The sequence below is a fragment of the Canis lupus genome, chromosome 26, assembly GCF_011100685.1.
Source record: "Canis lupus familiaris isolate Mischka breed German Shepherd chromosome 26, alternate assembly UU_Cfam_GSD_1.0, whole genome shotgun sequence".
Classification (NCBI taxonomy): domain Eukaryota; kingdom Metazoa; phylum Chordata; class Mammalia; order Carnivora; family Canidae; genus Canis; species Canis lupus.
This window is the reverse complement of record NC_049247.1, coordinates 15,535,019-15,553,414: the sequence shown is the minus strand read 5'-3', so window position 1 is coordinate 15,553,414 and position 18,396 is coordinate 15,535,019. Positions and strand designations below refer to the sequence as shown.

At 44.5% G+C, this 18,396-nt stretch overlaps 1 protein-coding gene across 1 annotated transcript in view; it reads right to left on the bottom strand.

The window, feature by feature from the left end:
• Positions 1-18,396, bottom strand: part of SRRM4 (serine/arginine repetitive matrix 4) — a 153,092-nt gene that overhangs the window by 118,475 nt on the left and 16,221 nt on the right. The gene's annotated exons all lie outside the window — the stretch shown is intronic.

Here is an 18,396-nt window from a genome sequence, read left to right as displayed (position 1 = left end):
GTACAGATGAGGACACACAGGCCGAGGAGCAAGTGCAAGCAAGGTCAGCCAGACAACCAATGGCTCCTCTGCACTGCCTTGGAGTCCCTTACCTGCTGCCACTATAGTGCCCCTCTGTGGGGTGATCACCCTCTCCTTTTCCCTTCCACCCTACAGGACCACTTTGTCTTTAGAAAAGACCACCTTCACCCCTGTTTAAAAAAAGAAAGAAAAAAAATAAAATAAATAAAAAAAGAAAGAAAAATCCCTTCCTCATTCTTGGCTCCAAAATAAGATCCTCTTTATTTCCCCAGCTCTTTCCTTCCTGTGCTCTTGATACAAAACCTTTCGCCAGCTCCGCAATTACCACTGAGAGAAATCTCATCTATTTTGGGCGATTCATTTGCGCCTTCACACTGGGCCTGTCTTTAACACACCTGAACAATCCTCTTCAGGACAGCCTCCCCCCTCTGAGTGGCACCTTTTCAATGCCACCAGCCCAGACTCACGCCCCCTCCATCCCGACTCTTATCCTTTTCATGATTTCATTCCTTGCACTGTTGGAAATGGATCATTCAACCCAGACTGTACTGATAAGACGAATAGCTCTTCCCTGCCCGGGGCCACTGGGTTTACCAACACTTCAATGTAAGCATCTTCTACAAGGATTTAATTTAGATATTTAGACAACAGATTTTTATCTGCCACACTGGTGGCTTTGCCTCAGAGTAGAGTGAGGATAATCAATTGACTATTTAATCAGGACGTAGGTGGGAAGGTCTGTGTATCCAGGGTGTGGGGGATAAAATAAAGACTGGGAGTCAAGACTCAATGTGTGACCTTGAGAATGTCACTTCCCCACCCCAAGCCTCAAGGTTCCATCAGTAAAATGTGCATGAAATTGGAGAGGGAATGATCTAGCAGAAAGTCCACAGGGGGCCACCACCCTCAATCGTGCAAGTGGCATAATGCTCAGGGATACCCTGTTCGAGGGGTAAGTGGAGGCTGAAGCCCACCTATAGAAAGGAGTTCCTTTTCCTAATTCCCAAAGGTGACTTGTGGCTAAGCAGCAACTCTGGTGCTGTGATATGTGTGTGATTTTTCTGCGGAAAAAAAAAAAAAATGCCTTTCCAGCTTCTCAAAGCATCCTAGTCTGAAGGATTCCAAACCATTAGTTTGCATAGTCTCTTGAACCCCTTGCTTCCCCTTCCATAGGAGGCAATATGACTCCAGGGAGACTGAGGCAGGATGTCCATGGAGAGAGGAAGGGACATTTATGAAGTGTGAGGTAAAAAGATGAATAACCTGTTATCTGGGGTGGAGGTGGGGTAACAGGGTGAAGAGACAGCTGCTGTCAGTGAAGCAAAGAAGCTGCTCTTGTTTGGGGTTTCAGGCTGAGTAAAAAAAATAAAACAAATGTGGCTGAGATGGGTGGGTGGTGGGAAAATGCCTGGGGGAACAGGAATCTTCAGGGACTGCCTGACATCTCTGTTTTACCCATGCCTTCTGCGGGAAAGGAGACAGCAGGCTTGGATCTGCAGGTAGCCCCCACCTGCAGAAAGTCTGTGACTTCAACCCAGGGATGGTTGACATGTCTTGGATTAGGGCTTGATCATTCAAATTGCACAAAGGATTTTGTATTCAACTTTCTTTTTTTAAGCCTCTATTAAATATTTAAGGAACTGGTCTCTCGAGCATTTAAATTAGGATTTGATTTACGTCAAATTGCTTTGCACATCACCTTTGCCAATCAGGTCCTCTTTTCAGAGAATGTGGAACTGGGGACAAGGAGACTCAGTCTGCCTGTTGTGGGGAGCAGACCTGGAAGGTTATATAGAGCCAAAGGCTGAATCTAGCAATCTGAAGCAGTTGCATTCTGGAGTAATTTCTCTGTGATAAACCCCTTTCCACCTGAGGGTCATTGAGCGAGTCTGGGATTCTTACAACCAAACCATCCTAAAGGAGACACAAACTTCAGCCACCACTGGGGGTGATGATAGGATGGATGCTCTAGAGTCTTCAGGGGGGTCCTCATGTCTCCTAGGGGGCTTGGGAGCGGGTTATGCCCCACTTTAAATAAACCCTAGATATAAAATTCCAATTTACAAGAAAGCATATTGGATAGAGTAATTGTTTTTGTTTAAAGATGTATTTATTTATTTTTAGAGAGGAGGGAGGGGGAGAGGGAAAGAGAGAATCTTAAGCAGGCTCCATGCCCAGCCAGTGCTCAATCCCACGACCCTGAGATCATGACCTGAGCCGAAATCAAGAGTCAGATGCTTTGCTGACTGACCCACCCAGGCGCCCCTATCCAGTATTTTCAATTAAACCCATTCATTCCAGTTCTCCTTCTTCAGGTGCCTAAACAAATGCACCTCCCTACCCATCTCTCTCTCTGTTTTTCTTTTTCTTCCGACAATTACAACGCCTATTATGTTGTGGGCTCATACATACTATGTCCTAATGCTGTGTTGAGCCTTTTGTTGACATTATTTCAACTAACACTCACAGCAACCCTGCTAGGTTATTCTCCCCTGTGTCAATGATTAGGAAACTGAGGTTCCCACGGGTTGAGAAACTTGCATGTCACACAACTGCTAAGTGGCAGAGGCAGGACTCAGGCAGGGCAGCCTGAGTCCAGAGGATGAGACAGAGAGGAGCTGGCAGGTGGGAGCAGAGAGCTGGGAGGAGTTAGAGAGAGCTGAGCTTGTTGAAAGCAGGAAAGAGGGGGTTGAAGGAGGGTCTATGCTAGACTGAAGATGAGATGGACCCCTCCCTGGAAGATGCTGGAAACCCTCACTTTAGATCTCTTTCACTCACTCTTCACCCCCTTCAATGGATGCCACTTGTTTTTGGCTGCTTTTAAGAATCTCTAAGTCCCCAAGATTCTAGTCTCCCAGTGTCCTCCGCATGGTCACACTCCCCCATGCATGTCTCTGCCCCTGCTTCTCAAGACCCTTCCATTCCTGCCACCCTCACCTCCTCCTGCTTCCCTCCTGGCTTCTCCAGCAGCTGCCTGTCCACTGAGCAGGTGTTGAATCTGCAGCCCAGACACTAAGGTCCAGAGTCTGAAGTGTTCTCCTCCAGAAGAAAGTATCCAGAGCAATGTCTCACCCAAGAACGTGGGGTGTTAATGTCCATTTCAGACACAGAATCAAGGAAACCTTAAAACTGGAAGAAACCTAAAAGGTGTATAGTTTCAGGATAAAGAAAGTGAAGTCCAGAAGAGGAGAATGACTTATCTACCATCATGCACCTAATGGGCGGCAGAACTAGGTTAGTTTCATCCATCTATCCATCTATCCAAGATTTCTCAAGTAGCTATCATGCACCAGACATAGGAACTAGAAATGCAAAATGGAATAAAACAACCTCAAGGAGCTTATAGTCCATCTTGATGGTATAGCTCCCATCTTAGAGGATGCTTTATTTCATGAAGATATTAAAGTTGGTTATATAACAAGCATAAGAGTATTTACCATGTTCTATACCTCCTAGTATTTACAATTATAATCTCAATCAGTCCTCACCACAGCCTTATAAGGTAGGTACTATTTTATACCCATTTTGCAGATGAGAAAATTGAGATACAAAGGCAAAGCCCACCCAGCTGGTAAGAGGTGGAGCTGGGATTCAGGCTCGGGCTGCCTGGCTGCATTATGCCTCCTTGCCTTTCCCAAGCACTTTCATGGCATGATGTTGTAAAAACAAAGAGAAAACCTACCAACATGCTCTTCAAACCACAAGTAAAACAGGTAAAACATACAAATAAAGAATGCAAAAATCAGAATTCAGAAAAATAAATGACACTCAGAAGTCAAGCGTGATGAAGGGGAAAACAAAACATGGAGTTGCAAGGTATCATCTTGCCTAGGGTCATGAGTGTTCAACCACAATTGGGGTATGAGTCTCCTGGCAGACAAAGAGAAAAATTACAAAGTCTGAGTTCCAGTATTTTCATAATTCTTTTTTTTTTTATTTTCATAATTCTTGATTAGAAAACTAGTTCTTTTGGAGAAGTGCAACAGTCTGTTTATTTTTTCTTGATGGGCACTGAGGGGGGCACTTGACGGAATGAGCCCTGGGTGTTGCCAACTATATGTTGGCAAATCGAACTCCAAATAAAAAAATACACAAGAAAAGTCATATATTACTGACCCCTGAACTCTTGAGAGCAAAGACCACATCCTATGCATCTCTCTGAAGGATCCTCTGATAGAGCAATGTGGAGGTTATTTGGGGGAGGGATGTATTCATTTCCTAGGGCTGCCTTAACAATGTACCATGAATTGGGTGGCTTAAAACCATAAGTGTGTATTCTGTCACAGTTCTGGAGGCCAGAAGTCCAAAATCAAGGTGTTGTCAGAACCATGCTCCCTCCAAAGACTCTGGGGGAGAGTCTTTCCTTGCCTCTTCCAGCTTCTAGTGGCCTGGGTGTTCCCTAGCTTATGGCCACATCACTCCAATCTCTGCCTCTGTCTTCATATGGTTCTCCCCTGTATGTCTGTGACTCTTCTATTCTTATAAGGACACCAGTCATGTTGAATTAAGGGTCAACCCTATTCTAGTATGACCTCTAGTATGATCTTAAATCACAATTGCAATAACTATTTCCCCAAAAAATGTGACACTCGGAGGTTCTGGGTAGACATGAACTTGGGGGGAGACATTTTTCAGCCCACAACAGACAGTCAGAGAGGGCTTCCCTGAGCAAATAATGTTTTTGCTAAGCTCTAAAGAATGAGGAGGATCTGGCCATGCACAAATCTGGGGGAAGGAGGAACAGTCCAGGGTAAATTGTGAAGGTTCTAAGTGTGGGATGAATGTGGTGTGTAGGAGGACCAGCAAAGAGATCCCTGTGGCTGTAGCAGCATGGGAAGGAGGGAAGTCGGGGGCAACTGGGGGCAGGGAGGAAGGGCAGAAAGGGACTGAGGCCATTTGCCAGGAGCTTGGGATTTTATTATAGCACAGGAGTACAGGTTTTGAGGAGAGGAGTGATGTGAACTGGTTTGGCTTCTAAATGATCACTCTGGTGGCTGCATGCAGCATGGCTTGGAGGGGGAAAACAGTGTAAACAGCCACAGAGATTTGGAAGACTGTCCCTGTGAGTCCAGGTGAGAGATGATGGCAACTCTAACTAGTTCAGTAGCTGCGGGGATGGAGAAGAAGGGATTCAGGCTATATGTGTAACTGATAGACTTGCCAATGAATCAATTTTATGTTAGGGAAGCAAAGGATGATCCTGTGGTCCTAATTATTGTACCATACATCTGTCCACCTGCAGCTGGCATTTTTCACTCAACAAACACCTTGGTCCTCTTTCCATGCCCAAACTTAGACTTCAGCTCCAGTCCTTTTAACTGCTTCATTGTATTCCATAGCCTGAGTAGATCGCAATTTATAATTTCTAAATTCTCCTCTTGTTGGACACTTAGGTTGTTTCTAGTTTCCCACAGTTACATCAATAATATAATAAAAAAAAAATTAACCCAATCACTCATGTCTTCAACCAATTTCTTGAGCAGAATTTGGACACCTGTCTGAGGGTGTAGGCTAGAAGGGGTATAGCTGGGTGGTAGAATTCTCTCATTCTAATGGGATTTAGGTTTTTGCCAAAATACATACACATGGGTTTGGTAGCTATTGAACTCACTGAACAGAGAAAGCTCATCTCTTCCCCACCTTCTGAAGCCAAATAGTCCCAGAGGAACCCCCTAATTCCTATGCCTCCCTAAAATTAAAAACTATGGAGTTTCTGTAGGCCATATGCTACCTTATGTCTGGTCTTTAAAAACATGGAGTGGCATTTTGGCAATGGGGACCAGGCTGCCAACTATAGTTTGGATCTGGGAAATAGTAGGGTTCTTTTTGCACACATTTCTTTTTTCTCCTAATATAGGCCTTCATTTGAACCCAGGTCCAGCAGGAGAAGAGGAGATTTAACCCTCATACCTGTTCTGACTCATGGAGGGAGACGGAATCCAGCTTCATTCTCTATCCTTTCTCTGAAAGCTACCTATGATTTTTTTGGTCTGTTCTGAATCTCTGTCCTCATCAGCAACAAAATAAAATTTGAGGTAACACACATGACAGAAGAATAATTTCTTTAATATGCAAAGAGCTCTTACAAATTAAAGAAGAAAAAACCCAACTCAATTCCATTAAATAGATGAAGGACACAAAGAGGTAAAACAATCATAGAAAATTATAAAATGGCCAACAAATACGGAAATATTCATTATTAAAGTAAGAGAACTTAAGCAGGCAGACACTACTTCTAACTCGCAGAAGGGTGTGGAAGAAGGAGCTTGATAATCTCATCTTGCAAAGGTCTAGGAAAAAGACTCTTTTTCCTCTTGGGAGGGGAGGATGCAGACTTTGGGTAGAGCAATTGGGCAATATCTCCTAGGAATTTCTAATAATCCCTTTTCTATGAATATATGGCATATATACACACCCCAAAGTGGATAAAGATGTACCAAAATGCTCACTGTAATATTTTTTGTTGTTGCAAAAATTCTGAAAACAGTCCTGATTGTGAGTCACAGGACACTGATTAAATAAAAAATGGCACATCTATACAATAGAATACAATACAGCTACTACTAACAAAGAACAGAGAAGCTCCAAATGTAGCAATATATTTTAAAACCCAAGATACAAGGACATCTGAGTGGCTCAGTCAGTTAAGTGTTCCATTCTTGATTTCGGCTCAGGTCACGATCTCAGGACCATGAGATCAAGCCCCATGTCGGACTCGGTGCTGAGTGTGGAGCCTGCTTGAGATTCTCTCCTTCTCCCTCTACCCTTTCCCATTCGTGCACACACACATACTCTCTCTCTCTCTCTCATTCTCTCTCTAAAAAAAAAACCAAGCCAACAAAAATCCCAAGAAATAAGTTAAGAAGAGACAAGTTTTCTAGTACAATATATAGTATTCTTAAAGGAAACATTTCTGGAAAAATATATAAGAAAGCACAATAGTAACTGCCTCTAGCAGATAGCAGCAGTGAAAGGCCTTTCACTTTTGTATACTTCTGTTTTGCTTTCAATAAACTATTACCATGTGTTACTTTTATGATTAAACTTATTTAAAAAATATTTAGCAGAAAGCTGATGGTTCAGGACTGTGCTTGAAATCAGTGTTTCTGAGTTCATGTTCTATTCGTGTTCTATTCATCAGTTCATGTTCTATTTAGACCTGTGTTATATTGAGTTAATTGCTCAACCTCTCTGGGCCTGATTTTCTGTTCACTGAACTGGAGATGCTAGGAGTTTGTTGGTGGTGTTGTCATTGTTGATGTTCTTCTTTATGCTGCCGGAGGGATACACTGGTACAGACAAGTAAGCAGCTTAATTGTTTGGCTTCAAAAATTGTTTTGTTTGTTACTCATGTGCAAACATCGATCTGATATTCTTGGAGATCACGTCACTTAGTTAAAGAAATAATAATGATGCTTCCCCACCGTGAAGGCATATCTGGAGATGTTAGAGGGTGATCCAATTTTCACCTATCCTTCTGTTAATTCCACCTGTAACCTAGTGCATGCTGGGAGTAAATAGCATTACCTCCCAGGTTGATGTAAAACACCTGGTGAGATTTTTCTCTCCTGCCTTCCCTGAAGTTGAGAAGGTAATTGGGTCAGACTGTCTTGGATAGGAGCAAACAGAGACATAAGAAATGTTGACAGAGAAAGCACTAAGCAGGGGAGATATTATCAATAGGGACAGGAAAACTAGTGATGCTTAGGTAAGGGGGGGTAACTGACAAAATAATAAAAGAAATGTGCAGGGTCTTTGCAGAAAAATGGCAAAAAATCATGTTTTAAAGAGCAAAGATGGCCACATGGGATCGAAGGAAGAAATTGGTTGAGTAAGCAAGAGTGCAGTTGAAACAAGAGGTAGGGCCACTGTGGCAGACAAAGACCATCTTGGGGGAGTTCACTGGTTGATTGAGAAAAGAGTGGGGAGGGGAACAGGTCAAAGAACAGGAAAAATCAGAGAAAATTGTATTCTTGAGATTGTTATCAATTTGCCCCAGTTCCAAAGTGAGGAAAGAAGACAGGTGGAACAGGCTGACTATGGAGGCAGGGAAGATGTGTGGCAGAGAATGTTTCACAGAAAGTTTTGTCTCCAAGCAATGTTGCTAAGTCAGAGGATGTCCTCCTGGGAACCTTGATTAGATGTCATGGGAACTTTGACTAGAAAGATACCCACGTGGGTCCCAGCTCAGATGCTAGGTTATAATGGAGTGTTGGAGCTCCTCATGGGCAGGACTCTGTGTCGGATTCATCTCTGTGCAAAGGAAGTGGCCCATAGTGAGCATATGGTAAACTCTTACTGCACAAAGAATGAACGATGCCCATTTACTTTGGGGCAGACATCTGGCCTCTTGGGGAGGAGCAAAAGAAACTCTGATACCCTTCTCCCTGGAAATATTACTGGCTTCTATCAGGACATTGGCTAATATTCAATTTACAAACATTGCCCCACAGCATCATGGCTACCATTTACTGAGTACTCAACCGTATCAGGACACTGCTAAGTGCTTGCAGACATTGTCTCATGTAATTCTCAAACCCAACCTCCAAGATGGATTACGTCATCATTCCCCTCCACCCCCCCAGATGAGGAAAGACTTAGGACGGTGGAGTGGCCTGCCCAAGGTTACCCAGTTGGAATTTGAAACTAGATATGTTTATTTCTGCCCAAGCCATTTGTATCAAGATGCCCGAGACCTGCAGTGGCCCACATGGAGGAGATGCCAGTCTCCGTTTTATAAATGTGAAGACAGTCACCCAGGGAGCTGACATCCAGACTTTCAGATTCCAATCAGGCTCCTTCCACTAAGCAACTGTTTCTCCATGATCCCAAAGGGAGGCTGGAGACCACTCAGTGTGGTTTTGTTTTTAGTTTCCAAAACTTTCAGACATCTCTTGATTTGTAAATAAGCTGTCTTAAAGTCCTGACTGTCCAGCCAATTTGGGCTTCCAGGACTGGGTCAGTGGGTGTCAACCAGTGGCAATTTTGGCCCTCAGGGGACATTTGAGAATCTCTGGAGATATTTCTAGTTGTCACTCTAGGAGGCAGGGAGAGATTCTACTGACATCTAGTGGGTAGAGACCAAGGATCCTGTGGGGACAGTCCCCACAACAAAGAATGATCTGGCCTCAAATGTCAATAGTACCAACGCTGAAAAAACCTATGAAAATCCCAAGCTTTTTTATAGGACTTTTTGTTAATTTGGTTTTTTTTTTTTGCTATTTATGTGTCCTCTACCTATTCTTTTTTAAAATTAATGTTTGTGTACATAACTAAAACAAAGAAAAATCTTGTCATTTATGAAAACATTCTCATTAAATACATAAGCCACAGAGATAAAGCTAAATATCTGCTCAGCCTCCCTTCTGCGGCAGCAACATCATCATCTGCCATTTGGTGTACATCCTTTGAGACATTTTTCTATACATACATATTTATATACAGTATATGACGTTCTTTTGTATGTTATTTGTACAGACACCCAGAATGCTTTGGTGTATGCAGACCACATAAGATGTTATCATCATCCTGCAAATTGATTTTTTCTCTCACAATCTCTTTGCAATTTATGTTAATACACTTGGATCTCCCACATTCTTTTCAGTTGTTGGTTTCTATTCTGCAGTGATGCATAGTTTATTTTACCATTTCCCCCGCTGAAGGGTATTTGGGCTATTGATAGTCTTTCTTCCACAATGAACCCAGCTGCAATGAACACTCTCGAATTCACTTCATTTTTCCTCTAGAAATGATATCAAAAGCTGGACACGGAGTCAGCAACCTTTTTCAAATTTTTTCTTTGACAGATGCTAAACTATCTACAAGTTTATACTCCCACCAGCAATGTACAGGTGTACCTGTGTTACCACGTCTTCATCAAAATATGCTATTATCACACATTTTAGTTTGTATCAGTCTGTAGGGTGAAAAATGTCTAGTTTTTAACTCTAGAAGAACAAAGAGAATTTTTGAAGTGGTTAATCCCCTCTTGGCCTCCCATGTAAGGGCTGGTCCTTTTCACCCCCCCCCCCCCCCAACCACTTAATATACACAGGGTGTCTGAAAACATTTTCTGAGCACCTGCTATGTGCTGGGCCCTGAGCTTGAAGCTGTTCCATACAGGGAGACTATATTCCCATTGGCAAATAGTCATGAAATATTAGAGCATCTACTTATGGTAGTGCCACACACCAGCTCAGGAACTCAAAAAGAAATGGGAGAAAATTGTTCTGACTGACACCAGTGGAAGAGAAAGCATGTGGGAAAGTTGCTTGAAGCAATTGGCATTGGGGCCCTATTCACAATTTATTTATTTTTTACTAGTTGGTTTCCTTGTTCACTGTTTTCACCTCTCTCCACCCCAATCTGTCTTATGTTCTCTCTCAGTATCTCTGACTCCTAGCATAGGGCCGGATATACAGCGGGCCCTCAATAAACATTTACCCTTTGAATGAATGATCTTATCTGATTGACAACCCTGAGTAGGTATTCGTGTTTTCTCCATTTTACACCCCAAGGCTCAGAGACATGAAGTAGTTGGCTCAAGATCACACAGCCAGCAAGGAGCAGCAGTGAATTAGAACCCAGATGTAGAGTCCAAAGTCCTGCCCTTGACACCAAGCTCTGGAAGGCGGTCCCACTGCTTAAGTGAGAGGAAGTCATGTAGGGTACAGGACCCAGGAAAAGAGGAAAACTTGCAACTTTTCCAGATCTTTTCTTCAACCCTTGGATTTGAGAAGGTTTGGCTCTTTGAGCCTGGGAGCCACGTGAATCTCCCGTCACTCCTCTCCTTTCGCTAATGCATTCCACCCTTTCTTGCCCCCGAATGGATTCTCTTATTTAATTGTCTTTCTCTCCCCTGCCCTCCCTCTTCCCCATTTCGTCCAGTCCCTAGGGGCTGCCAAAGATGCCATTCGGTAGGATAATTAAAGTTCCCCTCCTGTTAGCATCTTGCTCCTGAGCCCTCCTAGCAGCTGTTCAGTCGGAGCAGGCCAGGGAGAGCTGCACAAAAGCTTTGCTAATAATTGTGTCTACAAGCTGCATGTGTGTGTGTGTGCGCGCGCGCGTGCGCGCTCACACTCGTGTACAAGGCCAGCATGCGTCTGGTCTCACCCCACCCCCTTGGGCGGGGGCCACAGATTCATTACAGATTTTTCTTGGTGGCTCTGAGAAGAGGGAGGGGAAGGGGACCAGATGGCAGACAGGCGGGTGGCGGTCGGGCCTGCCTCCCCCTCCTCTCACCAAGCAGATGCCCTAGGAACAAGGGCCCCTGAGGCAGAGGCAGGATTAGAGGGAATACTCCGTATCAATTAGTGTCAAAGGCCGGAGAGCTGATGGGGGAGGGGTAGCCCGTTGGCTCTGGCAGGTGGGGGAGGGGAGAAAAAGCACTGAAAGAGGAGGGGAGCCAAAACCAGGCCTGCAGGGGTTAATGTGCATCCTCACAGGGAGCTGGGAGTGAGAATGGAATCACCCTCAGAAATCTTCAAGGCAGCATCCTGCTTCCAGATGGGTAAACTGAGGCCAGAGGAGGCAAAAGGACTTGTTGGAAGTCTTAACAGCCCCTGGACTGGGGCTAATACTGCAATTGGAGCTCTATTATCAGATATTACATGGCATGAGATAATATTAGAAAAAGCTAATAGATATTAGATAATAATGTTATTATTCATATTCTTGTAAGTTAGAATACCAAAAATTCTAGCAGCAATGGAATAGTATTAGCCTCACTGTCAGGTACCCACTATGTGCCACATACTTGGCAGACAATTTCTTATCTATTTTAACCCCCCCATGGCCTAATAAGCTAGATCTTAATGGTCTTATTTTATGGATGAAGAAATTGATGCTCAGAGAGGGGAGTGAGGCTGCCCAAAGTCACACAGTCACACAGTCAAAGATGGGGCTGGGATTCTAACCCAGAGTTGAGCAAACCAAAAAATTAATAAACAAGGCTTCTCTGGACTCTGTCTTGGAGTGTGACTGGGTCCATGCTGGTGTAGAGTATTAGCACTCTTAAACCCTCACTTCTTATACCCTAAAAAAGATGACTGTATTTTAAGTCCCAAGACTGAAATTCAAGTTCAAGATCTTATTTACAAGCTGTGTGAACTTGGGCAAGTTACTGAGCCTCTCTGAATTTGTTTCCTCTTCCATCCTATGACATTACCCACCAACAGAAGATGAGTAAATTGCTTTTGATAAATGTATGCCGTGGAACACTATGTAGGCATTAAAAATGATGAGGTGGATGGATATTTCCTGGCATAGGAGGATACCCAGACTATATTGTTAAATTAGGAAAAAACCCGAAGTAAAAAAAACAAACAAACAAACAAAAAAAACAACCTATTATTATTACATACTGATTAAGACATAGCAAAAGAAGTGGTAAGATAAGAAAATGAGAGATAGGGACACCTGGGTGGCTCAGCGGTTGAGTACCTGCCCTTGACTCAGGGCATGATCCAGTCGTCCCAGGATTGAGTCCCACATAGGGGCCCCAGCATGGAATCTGCTTCTTCCTCTGCCTACATCTCTGCCTCTCTCTCTCTGTGTCTCTCATGAATAAATAAATAAAATCTTAAAAAAAAAAAAAAAGAAAATGAGAGAGAAAAAGAGTAAGAGTCTAGAAGGCCAAACTCCAAAATATTCATGGTAGTTATCCTATGCAGTTGTATTTTCTTTTCTGTACCTTAATGTTTCCAAAAATTAGTAGTCATACAAGTGACAAATATTAAAAGTATGTTGAGGGATGCCTGAGTGGCTCCGTGGTTGAGCATCTGCCTTTGGCTCAGGGCGTGGTCCCAGAGTCCTGAGATCGAGTCCCACGTCAGGCTCCCTGCATGGAGTCTGCTTCTCCCTCTGCCTGTGTCTCTGCCTCTCTCTCTCTTTTTCTCTCTCTCTCTCTCTCTCTCTCTGTGTGTGTGTGTGTCTCATGAATAAATAAATAAAATCTTTTTAAAAAACTAGTATGTTCAATCATCAGTCTTGGTCAGTTCTGAGGATTATGAGAATCCAGAGTCTGGCTCTGCATACTGTTAAGTGCCCCCCCACACAAGAAATGGTTTGTCTCTTGGGCTGGGGAGGACAGTGGTAAGATATGGGCCAAGGTCTAGTTTACAGCTCAGTTAGAGACCTGGCAACTTCCGTGGGTCAGGTCAAAGTCAAAACGAACCATGTCTGAGGGCCACTGGAGAGGGAAGGGTTAATGTGCAAATCCATAAAGCTGACCCTGGGGTGGCCCACTTAGGAGACCATCTGCCAGTAGGCCTGCAGCTGCCAATCCCAAGCAGGCTCTGCCTTCTTCCAGGCTCCTCCCAGCCCACACAGCTCGGAGCAGCCCCCATGCCTCTGCCTGGGCCCTGTTCTCCAGCCAGGGGATCTGGCCTGTCACAACTCCCTCATCCCCAACAGTAGCACTAGCATTGGAGGTGACAGAGGTTACAAAATTTCTCACTTGTGGTCTCATTTGACCTAGTGACCAAGATAATGAAGCGTTGGTTTTCCCATTGCCTAGCTAAGGACTCTGAGTCTCAGAGGAGTTAAATGACTTGGCCAAGATCATGAATTCTCTTTGGGAGCCAGCACAGGCCTCCAGGGGTGAGCAGCAAACCCCCCTGATCTGATATTCTCTCACAGGTGCTAACTCTTCCAAGAGAAGTCCAGGGACTAGATGAGGCCTGTGTTCCAAAGCCTGTCACCAAGAGCTCAGGGAGGTGAGGATGGTGGGGGAGAAGAGCTCTAGGTGGGGGGCCAGGACACTGGATTTGAATCCCTGCTCTACCTCTCCAGTCTGCCTCATCTGCTGCTCCATCTAGATGGTCTCAGGGACCTTCCAACTCCTCCGCTGGATGAAACCCAAGATCTCTGGCTATTTCCTAGCCCTGAGGAGGGACTAAGACGAGCACCTCTCTTCACACACCATCACCACACACTCTGGAGTCAGATGTTGGGCCTCATAGACCAGAAGAGGGGAGAGAAAAGAGTTAACTTGAGGGGCAGATGGAGGAGGGACAGAAGCCTCCCTGGAACCTGCCCAAATGTCAGACTGAGCAGTTCAGGACTGGCGGCCAAAGGAGGCAGAGAGAGACCCAAAAGCTCCCAGAACAGATGGGCCAGCCAGGGCACGAGGGGGATGAAATGGCCGTCATAATCATAATATCTCAAATTCCTCTGGTGCATTCCTGTTTCCAAAGCTCATTCAAATCCATTATCTTATTGGAATCTCACAACTCCTCTGGACAGTAGATGGCCAGGGGCTGTGAGATCCATCTGGCAAGATGAGGCAACTAAACTCAGAGAGGTTAAGAGATCTGTCCAAGGTCACACAGCTCATTTGCTGTCAGAACAAGAGAATCAGGTCTCTTGAATTCCAATTTATCCATCAATGGACTAGCAATCCAATCTTCCATTTCCCAATGTGGGGGCTTCGAATGATGAGATATATTAGTAATACAATCCCAACAATAATGACAATAATAAAACCAACAAGTATTGATCACTTACAATGTGATTGGCAATGCATTAAGCACTTAGTGTATCTTACCTTATTTAATTCCCACTCTGACCCTATACGGGGTAGATATTACTATTAGCTCCAATTCACAGATAACGGACACTTAGGTGCACATGAGTGAAATCACTTGCTCAAGGACACAAGTGTAAAATAATGGAGCTAAGATTCAAATATAGATCTCTCTGCTCCTTCACAACTGCACTGGCAGGTCCCAATCATCATTGCATATTAGAATCCCCTAAAGGCTGTTTAAAAATTCCTGATGCCCAGATATCACCTAGAATCAATTAAATCAGAAACTCTGGACATGGGGCCCAGGCGTCCATACTTTTTAAAGAGCCCCAGGACAGGCTCCCTGCTCAGTGGGGAGTCTGCTTCTTCCTTTCCCTCTGTCCCTGCCCCCTGCTTGCGCTCTTTCTCTTTGCCAAATAAATAAATAAAATCTTTAAAGGGGCGGGGGGAGGGGGGGTGTGCCTGGGTGACTCGGTTAACCAATTGCCTTCAGCTCAGGTCACGACCCTGGGGTCCTAGGATCCAGCCCCACATTGGGCTCCCAGCTCAGTGGGGAATCTGCCTCTCCCGCTCCCTCTGTACCTCCCCACTGCTTGTACTCACTCTCTCAGTCAAATAAATAAATAAAATCTTAAAGAAAAAAAAAAAAGAGCCCCAGAGGATTCCATTATGCTGCCAAGTTTGGCAACCACCGTACTACAGTCTCCTAGGGATTATTCCACATCTCATCTCACAAGGGCTCCCGAGTGCCTCTCTTTCTGCATCTGTACAATGGAGCCCCCTCAGCTTTGAGAGACTAGGATGCAGCCTCTCTAGGCTCAGTCCAGGAAAGCATCAAACATCCCCCCTGTCCACCCCCCCTGCACGCTCTGAGCTTTGTGCTGAAAGCTCCAGAAGGCAGACTGATCCCAGCTGTCCCTTCCCTCTCCCTCAGTCAGCTAGGGTTTGGGGAGTCTGCACCCAGAACCAAGCCTGCTGTATAGCTTTTATTCTGTTTATCTCAAGTTAGGCTTTTGTGCCGCAGCAGATGCTGGAATCTGCAACCACAGGGACTGTGAGGCTGCTTCGCTGTCTTCTCTGGGCAAACCAGTTAGATGCCCCCGAAATACAGTGAAATCATAATGGAAGGAGGATCCGGGGTGCTGCCAACGGAACAAAGGAAAGAACTTCCCAAGAAGAGCCTGTGGCTTGGTGGGAACCGGGATGCTCCGATTGTCCAGGCTCTGGAAATTGTCTCCACTTCTTCCCCAGCAGGAAGCAAAGGAGCCTTCTCTACATTTGTTCTCCTTTCAGAGTCTGGGGAAGCAGAGTGTGGAGAGAAGGAATCTCTTCCCTAGGTTCAAGTCCTGACTGTTGGCTGACTTCTGAGTAGACTGCCATGCTCCGGCCCATTTCCTGGCCTGTAAATGAGGCGGCTGGAGCCCCTCCTGACCCTGACCTACCTAGTTCTCTCGACAGATCTGTCAGCCGCAGGATGGAAAATAGAGAAACCCTAATGAATATAGAAATTCAAAGAAAAGCAGGCCTCCTGAGAGAGCTCTCTGCTCATTTGCCCCTCCTCCACCAAGAGCAGCTGCCCTTGAAACTGCAGTGCTTTGCTGAACCCCCTGAACTCACCAGCCTGGTCTGCAAATATCTGAGGCACATGGGGAGGGGGGACTTTGAGGATGGTGAAGTGTAGGAATCAAAGGTCCTACAGGACTCTGTCTCCTAGGAGGCAGAAATAACCCCACCAGCTCAGCTGGTGACAAACGGCAGATCCGTGGAGCATAAAAATCATGGTTTTGGAATCTTAGAACCAGGGGCATAATCAGATGTGCGGGACTTGAAGCTTACACAGTTTGGGAGCTCCTTTTTAAGAAAAAGAATATGAAATCTGAAAAATAAAGTTAGGTCCTCAAGCGAATATTTATTTGGAATGAGAGGAGAACATATGACAAAAATTTAAAAGCCAGGAAAACCCACCAACATCCTCAATCCAGAATATAACACAATTTTTTATTAATTAATATTCTGAAATACCTCTACCATATTTTATTCCTTAGACTTTTTGGACTATATATTCTGATCGCCTCTTCATATGCCAGGTTTGTAATACTGTCATTTATAGAGAGAATAGAAAAATAATTCTGCATTTTTTTCCAGGATGGCTTGTTTAGGAGGACTTTGGGGTATGTGGGTGATAAGGTCCAAAGGTCCCACTGAGATATGGGAGGACAGGTACCTTCCTGTGTCCCTCTGATCTTTCTCCTGCCCATTAAAAGGACTTCCTTCCAGAGCCATGCTGGGAGTGGTGTCTTAGTCTCATCTAGATATCTATGCACTGAAGATACCTCACTTCTAGTTGGTGACCTCCCCTCATAACCTCTACCAGCTCTCCTGCTTAACAATCTCGAACCCTTGGGAGAAAGCAAGTAGAGGAAATAGGAACCGAAAATGTATATAAAATTGCTCTCATTTTTGATAGTCTGTGATCTACACAATTGCTGACTTCAATCTTTTGCAGCATGTCCCTGAGACCTTCGGGAGTCAAGGATGCCACAGAACCCCGGGGACCAGGGCTCAAGACAGCTGGAGACAATGAGGGTAAAGAGCCCTGTGTTTCAGTGGTTTGATTGGATGACACTGTTCCTGGGAATAAGGGGAGGTAGGGAAGTGCAGCCCCAGTGAATGGGTTCAATCCACTTACCCCTGCTCCTTGACCAGGCTGCACCCCAAGCCTAACAAAGCTTTCCCACATGCCCTTCCTCCCTAGGGCCCAAATATAACTACACAGAAATAATGCAGCAATATGGTATAGTGGTTATGAGCACAGGGCCTGGGGCTCAAAACCCTACTTCATTTCTTATCAGTTATTAGCTGTGTGACCCTGAATGAGTGCCTTCACTTCTCTGAGCTCCAGGCTTCTCAACTGTAAAAGGAGAATGAAAACATATTCACTTTATGAGGTATTTTTGAGGAATAAGTAACATAGTTCATATACAATGCTTGGCACAGTACCTGGCACTGGAGTAAACAATAAGTGCTGAATGTTACTATTAACTACTCCTGTCCAGCTCGGCCTTTCTCACCGCCAGAGCCCAGTGAGAGTCCCCACACTTGTATTCCATCCCAATCCCCAGCTCTGCTCCTTGAGAGCAGAGACCCTGTTTACTTCATTGTCACTTCCCAAGCATCCAGCACCAGGTCAGTCACATAAAATATACTTAATAAGTTACTGAATGTTTGAGTGAATAAATGGGAGGCTAATTTGCAAAAGGAAAAACTATCAGGGGAGATTACTTCCTGAAGATCAAAGAGGAACTTTCTGGCAACTAAGTTATTTTCCTGTTTTCTTTTTTGTAACCAATGTTAAATAAATGTTAATGGTGTGCCATGCCCCGGTTCATCGCTTTATCTATCATCACGTCAAATCCTCTCCCCAAAACTCTTTGAATATTGCACTTCACATAGGCAGTTCAGTCTGATGGTTAAGAACTATATTCGGGGATCCCTGGGTGGCGCAGCGGTTTGGCGCCTGCCTTTGGCCCAGGGCGCGATCCTGGAGACCCGGGATCGAGTCCCACATTGGGCTCCCTGCATGGAGCCCGCTTCTCCCTCTGCCTGTGTCTCTGCCTCTCTCTCTCTCTCTCTCTCTCTCTCTCTCTGTGACTATCATGAATAAATAAATAAAATCTTTAAAAAAAAAAAAAGAACTATATTCAAATCCTAGCACCAGAAGTTTCTAGCTGTGTGATCATAAACAATTACTTTCTTTCTTTGGGAGCTCTCTTTGTCTATAAAATGAGAACAATATATACTTGACAGAGTTAATACGTTAAACATGCTAATGCATATGAAGAGTTTAG